This window comes from Odocoileus virginianus, chromosome 2, assembly GCF_023699985.2.
Source record: "Odocoileus virginianus isolate 20LAN1187 ecotype Illinois chromosome 2, Ovbor_1.2, whole genome shotgun sequence".
NCBI lineage: Eukaryota > Metazoa > Chordata > Mammalia > Artiodactyla > Cervidae > Odocoileus > Odocoileus virginianus.
In genome coordinates this window covers 54,090,923-54,100,677 of record NC_069675.1, presented here as the reverse complement: position 1 = coordinate 54,100,677, position 9,755 = coordinate 54,090,923, and the positions used below count along the sequence as shown (strand labels likewise).

Below are 9,755 nucleotides of genomic sequence, written 5' to 3'. Positions count from 1 at the left end.
AGCTTATCTGCCTCCTAAGAAACCTGTATGCAGGCCAAGAAGCAACAGTTAGAGCCAGGCATGGAAAAATGGACTGGTTCAAAATTTGGAAAGGAGTACCTCAAGGCTGTATAGTGTCACCCTGCTTATTTAGCTTATATGCAGAGTACATCATGAGAAATGCTGGGCTAGATGAAGCACAAGCTGGAATCAAGATTGCCAGGAAAAATTTCAATAACCTCAGATATGCAGATGGAACCACCCTAGTGGCAGAAAGCAAAGAGGAACCAAAGAGCTTCTTGATGAAGATGAAAAAGTACAACAAAAAAGTTGGTTTAAAACTCAACATTTAAAAACTAAGATCATGGCATCAAGTCCCATCACTTCATGACAAATAGATGGAGAAACAATGTAAACAGGATAGACTTTTTATTTTCCTGGGCTCCAAAATCATTGTGAATAGATACTACAGCCATGAAATTAAAAGACACTTGCTCCAAAATCACTGTGGATGGGGACCGCAGCCATGAAATTAAAAGATGCTTGCTCCTTAGAAGAAAAGCTATGACAAACCTAGACAATGTATTAAAAAGCAGAGACATCTTGCTTGCTTTAGCAGCACATATACTAAAAAATGGAGCGATACAGAGAAGTTTAGCATGCCCCCTGTGCAAGGATGATATGCAAATTCATGAAGCATATCATATTTTTAAATTTAAAAGCTTTTGCACAGTTAAGGAAACTATAAGCAAGGTGAAAAGACAGCCTTTAGAGTAGGAGAAAATAGCCAATGAAACAACTCACAAAGAATTAATTTCCAAAATATACAAGTAGCTCATGTAGCTCCATACCAGAAAAGTGAACAACCCAATCAAAAAGTGGTCCAAAGAACTAAACAGACATTTCTCCAAAGATGACATACAGATGGCTAGTAAACACATAAAAAGATACTCAACATCATTCATTATTAGAGAAATGTAAATCAAAACCACAATTAGCTACCATCTCACACCCTCACACCGGTCAGAATGGCCACCATCAAAATGTCTACAAATGAATAAATGCTGGAAGAGGGTGTGGAGAAAAGGGAGCCCCCTGACACTGTTGGGAACGCAAACTGGTTCAGCCACTATGGAGAACAGTGTGGAGATTTCTTAAAACACTGGGAATAGAACTGCCATATGACCCAGCAATCCCACTGCCTGGCATACAAACTGAGGAAACCAAAATTGAAAGAGACACATGTACTCCAATTTTCACTGCAGCACTGTTTACAGTAGCTAGCACATGGAAGCAACCTAGATGTCCAGAGGTAGAAGAATGGATAAGGAAGTTGCGTATATACACACAATGGAATATTCAGTTCAGTTTAGTTCAGTCGCTCAGTCATGTCCAAATCTTTATGACTCCATAGACTGCACAGCATGCTGGGCCTCCCTGTCCATCACCAACTCCCAGAGTTTACTCAAACTCATGTCCATTGAGTTGGTGATGCCATCCAACTATATCATCCTCTGTCATCCCCTTCTCCTACTGCCTTCAATCTTTCCCAGTATCAGGGTCTTTTCATATGAGTCAGCTCTTCACATCAGGTAGCCAAAGTATTGGAGTTTCAGCTTCAGCATCAGTCCTTCTCATGAATATTCAGGACTGATTTCCTTTAGGATGGACTGGTTGGATCTCCTTACTGTCCAAGGGACTCTCAAGAGTCTTCTCCAACACCACAGTTCAAAAGCATCAATTCTTCAGTGCTCAACTTTCTTATAGTCCAACTCTCACATCCATACATGACCACTGGAAAAACCATAGCTCTGACTAGACAGACCTTTCTCAGCAAAGTAATGTCTCTGCTTTTTAATATGCTGTCTAGGTTTCTCATAGATTTTCTTCCAAGGAGCAAGGGTCTTTTAATTTCTTGTCTGCAATCACCATCTGCAGTAATATTACTCAGTTACAAAATGGAACACATTTCAATCAGTTCTAATGAAGTGAATGAAACTGAAGCCTATTATAAAAGTGAAGTAAATCAGAAAGAGAAACACAAATACTGTATATTAAAGTATACATATGGAATTTAGAAAGATGGTAACAATGATCCTATATGCACGGCAGCAAAAGTGACACAGATGTAAAGAACAGGCTTTTGGACTCTGTGGAAGAAGGTGAGGGTTGGATGACTTGAGACAATAGAATTGAAACATTTATACTACCGTACATAAAATAGATGACGAGTGCAAGTTCAGGCACTCAAAGCCAGTGCTCTGGGGACAACCCAGAGGGATGAGATGGGAAGGGAGTTGGGAGAGGGGGTCAAGATGGGGGGACACATATGCACCTGTGGCTTATTCATGGAAAAATCATCACAATAGTGTAAATTAATTATCCTCCAATTAAAATAAATTAATTATTATTTTTTTACAGCAGAAACACCACTTTGCTAACAAAGGTCCATATAGTCAGGGTATAGTAGTCATAGTATGGATGAAAGAATTGGACCATAAACAAGTCTAATCACTGAAGAACTGATGCTTTTCAACTGTGGTACTGGAGAAGATTCTTGAGAGTCCTTTGGACAGCGTAGAGATCAAACCAGTTAATGCTAAAGGAAATCAACCCTGAATATTCATTGAAAAGATTGATGCTGAAGCTGAAGCACCAATATTTTGGCCACCTGATGCGAAGGGCTGATTCACTGGGGAAAAACCCTGATGCTGGGAAAGATTGAGGGTAGGAGAATGAGATGGTTGGATGGCATCACTGACTCAATGGACGTGAGTTTGAGCAAATTCTGGCAGATAGGGAAGCACAGGCAAGTCTGGTGTGCTATAGTCTACAAGATCACAAACAGTCTGACACGACTGAGCAACTGAACAGGAATAAATGTACCTTTGTTGAGTATGTCATGCAATAGGGCTTTCTGTACTGCTTAGGCTTGTTATATGATAGGGTTCCTTGTACACTCATTGAGATGTTATATGGTATACTGCTTGGATATATTATATGGATATGTTCCCTTATTGAATGTCACATGAAAGTTTCTATGTATGCTGTTTGGGCATGTCACATGTAGCTTATTTACATATCAGCAATGGGAAGAATTAGAGAGACTGGGGAAAAAAAAAGGTTTATTCTATTGTGTTCATGCCCAAACCTGAAGTTCTTCCCATTCATCTATATATCATTACACTTCTTAAAAATATCTGTGTCTAGTTTTAGCCTGGGATTAAATATTAATCATTCCATTAGTCACTCTTTCTGTGAAAATGATTGAACAGAATAGGATAGGGCTTTGCTAACACATCTGAGTTTAAAACTTTCAAATATCTTTCATTGTAAAGGCAGGCACGTTTTGAGACACTGCTCCATCTCTGCCACTGGTGTTCTGAATATTTGGTATCTGTTCTGCCTCTAGTGTCCTCTGAGACACTGTTTTCTTTATGTTTTCCACTGACACCAAAGTTGTATTCACATTTGCCTTTTTATCTAAGTGTCCTGTCTACTTATGGTTCTCCATTTAATTTTCAGCTTGATAATGGGTTTTTCTTTCCTGGAGAGACACTATGGAATGGCAGCTAAGACTATTAGTTTAAATTTAAACTCAAACTCTGCCATTTACTCCTTCACAATCTCAGGAAAGTTACTCATTTACCCCAGTTTTCTCATTTATACATGATAAAACATTTTCTCATTGCAGGGATGATATTAATACATATCTCATAGGTATAACAGGCATACTTAGTGATTTAATTCTCATTAAATACTTAAAATATTCCCTGGTATATCTTAGATACTTGATAAGGGTTAATTATCATTATTCTGCATTATTGAGTAGCATTTTGGGAAGAAAAAGCTTAGTGGCTATATCACTAGCTTGAGCCACAACACTAGAAGGCAAACATTAATTTCAAAATTATTATTTTAGGTAAGTATAGGGAAAAAACAAAATTTGAACTTGGAAATAAAATGCAAGTATGTATCAGTGCTTGTCTGTGAGTCTTTATTTCTCACCAACACAAAAGAACATTGAGTTGCTTCCTGGAGGTACCACCTTTTTGTGCCATGGGTGATGTAATAATATTCCGAGACTTTGGAATGAAATTTCAAGAGGATTATTTAATAAGCTTTTCATTCTTGTCAGATCAAAAGTTTACTAATTTCTCAGTTCTGATAATACGTCTTAAAATTAAGATTCACTTTAGTCCTGAGCAAAGAGTTCAAACTTTGCTTCTTTCCTTTTTATACTACTACACTGGTTAAAATTTTGCACTTGATGACAAATTACTAAGTTCTATTTATCATTCAAGGTATGGCATGCAGTTAGAGTTTTTTACAGCAAGCCTTATATAGCACCACATTGATGTGTTTCTTTTCTGAAATATTCATAAAAGTAAATTTTTATTTTTCCTGTAGCATATGTCTAAATATAATTAGACTACAGAAGGATAAACTTCAATGTATTTCTCACTGATTTTTTTTACAGATACACGTTCAAATTTTTTCTCATCCCACAACACTGAAAATGATGCCATTCTAAAGGGGTATCAGTTTTTTAATTAATATAAATATATAAATTACATTATTTTAAATAAAAGTGATAATTTCTTTTTAATCTAACGTGTTTTAACTCACCAAATCTAAAGTAAACATTGTCCTTCTTCAAACAACATCATTACTAACTAGGAAGCACTTTGTCCTAGAGAGTCAAAAGTAAGCACAGAGAAAATGTCATAATCTTTCTCAGTATAAGTTGCTATTTTGAATAGATTTCTGGCTACATGTTCTTTATATCATCTTGTTTAAACCAAAATTCTGACACTAAAATTAAAATTACCAAAATATTCAGAAAGCCAAAAGCAAGTACTTTTGAATAAAATCAAAGAAGAGAAGAATGAAAGAAAACACAGTCGTATCCTTGGCCTGGGTTTTAAAAGAGTGGTCTCATGGCACCTGTTCCTTCCTCTCTAAACAGCAGCAGCAGCAATGCAGCCATTCAACTAAGCATGAAATGAGCATGATCTCCAGGTGGCCTTCATCAATGGAATAGCATCCAATAACAATTTAAATTTGCCAGGAAGTGAAACATTCCTCAAATAAGAAGCTTATACAATTGGAATTCTGCCAAGGAATGAAGAAGGGATGATTTGAAGCTGATATCTACTTCATGCCACCATCATCAAATATTCCAACATTTTTTTAATGAACAAATTTAATAATAAACTAATTTTGCCACATCATTCTAGGGGAGGAAGATTTTCTATAAACTTTTGCTATTAACTGCTAGGATATTCTGAAACTATTTACCATTAAGAGATAAGGACAATGAGAAAAGGTAAGTTTTAATATACAGCATAGAATGTGGAAATAAAACCACTGATATAACAGAATCCCAGTATAATAGTGTTTGCAACAGTCAACTTTATAGTTAAGGTTACAACTCAATTTCATATCCCTGTTTCACTTGCTCATAAAAACTTGGTAGAAAGTTCTACAACATTAAAACTTTTCATACTCAGTCTCCAAGTAAATAGAAATGATAAACATAGATGTTTTTCCATTTTAATAAAGGATATCTTTTCCTTTTCTTTCTCCAAGGACAATTCCCCAACAGGGATGCTCAAATACAGTAAACAATAAGGAATTGGAAATGCATGAATCTCATAACTAAACTTCAAATGTTTATTATAGAACACCTGAATTTCAGGGAATTCAAAATTTTTCTGACAAAACATCGGTCCTTCAAAATGAATAGCTTAGATTCCAAAACCACAGTAATCACTTGAAACATTCATATCCTTGGAGAGAAGATAAATGTGATGATTGGAATTTTAATAGACTTGAAACATATTTCATATACCACAAAAGTCATATAAAACCATACTTTTGCTGACAGACCTGCCCTAGAATTTTCCCCTTCCCCAGATGTCATACAATGCCTCCTTGGCAGGGAGACATTGTTGAGTCTTACCAACAAATCAGACCCTCAATATTTGGCAATACTGATTTATTTCAAACTCTTCCATCATATAACCTTCTTCAAAAATGTATCTGTTATACCAATAAATATCTAGCTATGCTTCCATCAATGATGTTAGATTGTATTAAAATGCTAACCTCTCTCAAGACCTTCCCCTAACTTCAAGATTAATTCACCTATTTATTCACAGTAAGTAGGAGGAAGAACCCACCACTCATTTCCATACATTTGGAAATGTATGAAGATAGTAACCTGGGGAGTTGAATCAAGAGGGTATCACTTGTGTTCAGTGAGGAGTCAGGATGTTAATTATGTTGCAACATTCTGCAATCACACAAAGTTAATTGTACTGTCCAAAATGTCAATAGCACCTACTTGAGAAATAACGATCTACATAAACTCTTCCATCGAGGAATTGGTCACCTAGGATATTATTCACGTTAGACATACCCAGTCCTAGATGTCTTAGCAAACTAAAGCTGTGGAAACACATTGCACAACCTGCAACCGAAAAGGGCGATATTGCCCTACATCATGAAAAATTCTTGAGAAAATGCCCCCAGACTGAGTATGGGAAATTAGAAATAGCTATTTGACATTTGGATATTCTGTCCTAAAGAACTTAAGCATTCACAGATGAGTTCAGGAATGTAAGTATTCTTGCTCCAGGCCTCCACCAATGTTGCTTACAGATCGTGAGAGCAGTGGGGTGGAGGGCAAAGATGGTGCAGGCATAGTGTGATCTGGGGGGGAAGAAAAGGAAAATAGTAACAAAATAACAGTGCTCACATAAAAAGAATTATAGGGGCTATAATAACTATAAGGGGCTTTCCTGTAGCTCGCTGGTAAAGAATCTGCCTGCAATACAGGAGACCCTGGTTCAATTCCTGGGTTGGGAAGATTCCCTGGAGAATGGGAAACAGGTACCTATTCCAGCATCTTAGCCTGGAGAATTCCATGGACAGAGGAGTCTGGCAGGCTACAGCCCATGGGATCACAAAGAGCCAGACATGACTGAGAGACTTTCACTTTCATTTTTCAAAGATACTATTATTTAAGAGGATGTATTTTGTTGTCTGACACTCCCAGGTCCAAGACCCTTGTCTCATTACTTCTTATAAATGATATTGTGTGCTAGTTGCTCTGTCATGCCTCACTCTTTGCAACCCTATGGACAAGGGCTTGCCAGGCTCCTTTGTCCATGGAATTCTCCAGGCAAGAATACTGGAATGGGTAGCCATTCCCTTCTCCAGGGGATCTTCTTGACCCAGGAATTTAACCCAGGTCTCCTGCACTGCAGGTGGATCTTTACCATCTGAGTCACCAGGGGAGTCCCATAAATGATGTTAGTAACCTTCTTCTAAAAGATGACACTGAGATGGCATCTAGATGTACTACAAGTAAGAACATGAAAAGAAAGAGCTACAGATCCCTTTGGAACTATTTATCCTGAGAAATGTAGAAGCATTAAGGAGTATTAGTAGGCAAAATTATTGAATGCTTATTCTGTGCAAAGTGCTAAAACATTCATTATTTCCTTTAATTCTCACAGCTCTAAGAGGTTTTGTTAGCCATTCTAAATACAGAAATCAAGAAGACTAACATGACCAAGGTCATAGCAGCTGGTGCATGGCAGAGTTAAGATTTTACTCAGGTCTTCTGTACTTGAAATCAGAAACTTTAGCCACTACTTGAACTTCCTGTCTATAGAAGATCATGATAGACTGTCATGGAAACATCAGTTTTATATGTGAGGAGAATAAACACTCCCAAGTCAAAGAGAGATCCATCTGTGGACCTCAATTTTACTGAAAATAAGCAGATTTGAAAGGAGGAGTACTTCCTAGATTCACCTGACAGCCATGCTGGGCAGAAAGTTAGCAGAGAAGTGAGAGCTTGTCACTGGTACAGCATAAAAAATGAACCTGAACAGAGTTTGAAAGCCATAGAAATGTGTGGGAGTATAATTGACTGAAGGTCCCAGAAACTGCCTTGCTGATTTCAACACTGCACTCACAGCCTTGCACTTTTCCCAGACATTGAAGAGCTGCCTCTGTAGACATAAGACTCTTCCACTGGCTGATGTTTTTGGTTTAAGGACTCTGATTGGCCTGGACAAAACTTCCTTAGAACTATGCTACAGTTTGAGACTCTTCCTAGCCAAGCCTTCTTCTTTCTGTCTTTCCATAAGAAGCATCATATTTGCACTGAGATTAGAGGTGATTAGAGATGTTTTCCAGCTTCTCCTGTATTGTTCCATTTCTCCATACATATTTCCCCTAATAAATAGCTAATACATCTAATTCCATCCTGGGATCTGCTTCTCTAAACCAAAAATTATTTTAGGGTTCATCCTGAGCAACAACCCACATCCTTCATTTATGTTTTAAAAAATTAATAATAGTATTAATTACAAAAGAATTAATTGATCATTTTTAGTATAATTCAGTTATCTCATATAAAAAATGAAAAGGCATAATTTTCTTCATAAAAGAAGAAAAACTCAAATCTCATCAGCTAACAGATCCAAATCTGTCTGAATCTCTGAGTAGCAGTCATTTCTCCTTCTGTCATACCCTTTCATCTTAACTTACTATTCTGCTCTGTAAATTTTAAAGAGAATGACACCAACACATGCTATATGACATGACTGGGGAAACGAGCAGAAAACAGAATTATGAGCCAAAATATAAAAATATGTACATTATACAAAAAGGTAGAAAACATATAATTTTTTTTCTGCAAAAGCGTATGTCTTAAAATTATGCCATTTCTTCTGTTATCTTTCTACATCCCCTCTTCCCTAAGCTTGTCAGGGTTCTTTGCCTAAAGTGTTGGATTAGTAATGGTAAGCTTAGGCTTCTGTAATGAAAAGAGCCAACAGTAAGTCAGTGGCCTAAATATTACAATACTATCTATCTTTTACAAACTGTACAGAGTGTTCATGATGAGCATCTGGCAACCTGTGGCTTCTGAGATGCTTCAGTCACTGCCATTTCTGGCTGGCAGAGAGGAAAATGTGGGAAACTCAGTACACAGGATGTCATTTTAAGCACATAATTAGAAGTCAAGTCATCACCTAAGAAAGATCGCTGGGAAATAATGTTTCTAGCTGCACAATTATGCATCTAAGGCAAAGCAGAAAATGGCTTTGGGAAGAAAATTAACGACTCCTATCCTATGAAGTGACTCAGAACTTCATTCCTGAGATGTCTGTATCTTTTCTGATTCTCTCTGAATTTGCAATAATTTTCCACTCCCATTGATCACTGGACAAAATAAACTATCAAGATTCTCCAGATTTAAGACATCCTATTTTCTCAATTCATTGTGTGGCATCATTGTTTTTTGCCCAGTGATAGTCAGGCTCAGTCAAATATACCAGTCGTCATTCTCAACTCCATCCTCCCTTGTACATCAAGTAGAAAATGAAACTCAAAGAATGCAAATGACACTCTCCATTTTCCAATTAAATTGAATCACTGTGATGTCCTATGGGCTCCCCCAGTGGCTCAGTGGTAAAGAATCTGCCTGCAGTGCAGGAGACACGGGAGATGTAAGTTCGGTCCCTGGGTCAGGAGGGTCTCCTGAAGAAGGAAGTGGCGACCCACTCCTGTATTCTTGCCTGCAGGGCCCCAGGGAGGGGCGCCTGGCTCAGTTCATATGTCCCCAAAGAACTGGATGCGAATGAAGTGACTGAGCACACACTGAGTCCCATGGTGAATATCTTCTCTTTCTTAGGGACTCAAACACTCAAGTAACGCTGAAGAAGCTGAAGTTGATTGGTTCTATGAAGACCTAC

General features: G+C 37.5%; 1 non-coding gene across 1 annotated transcript; it reads left to right on the top strand.

Annotated features, from left to right (window-relative positions):
• The first annotated feature begins 586 nt into the window (after positions 1-586).
• Positions 587-690, top strand: LOC139031599 (U6 spliceosomal RNA). Its single transcript, XR_011484099.1, has one exon. It is a non-coding gene; the product is annotated as a U6 spliceosomal RNA (small nuclear RNA).
• Positions 691-9,755: the final 9,065 nt, after the last annotated feature.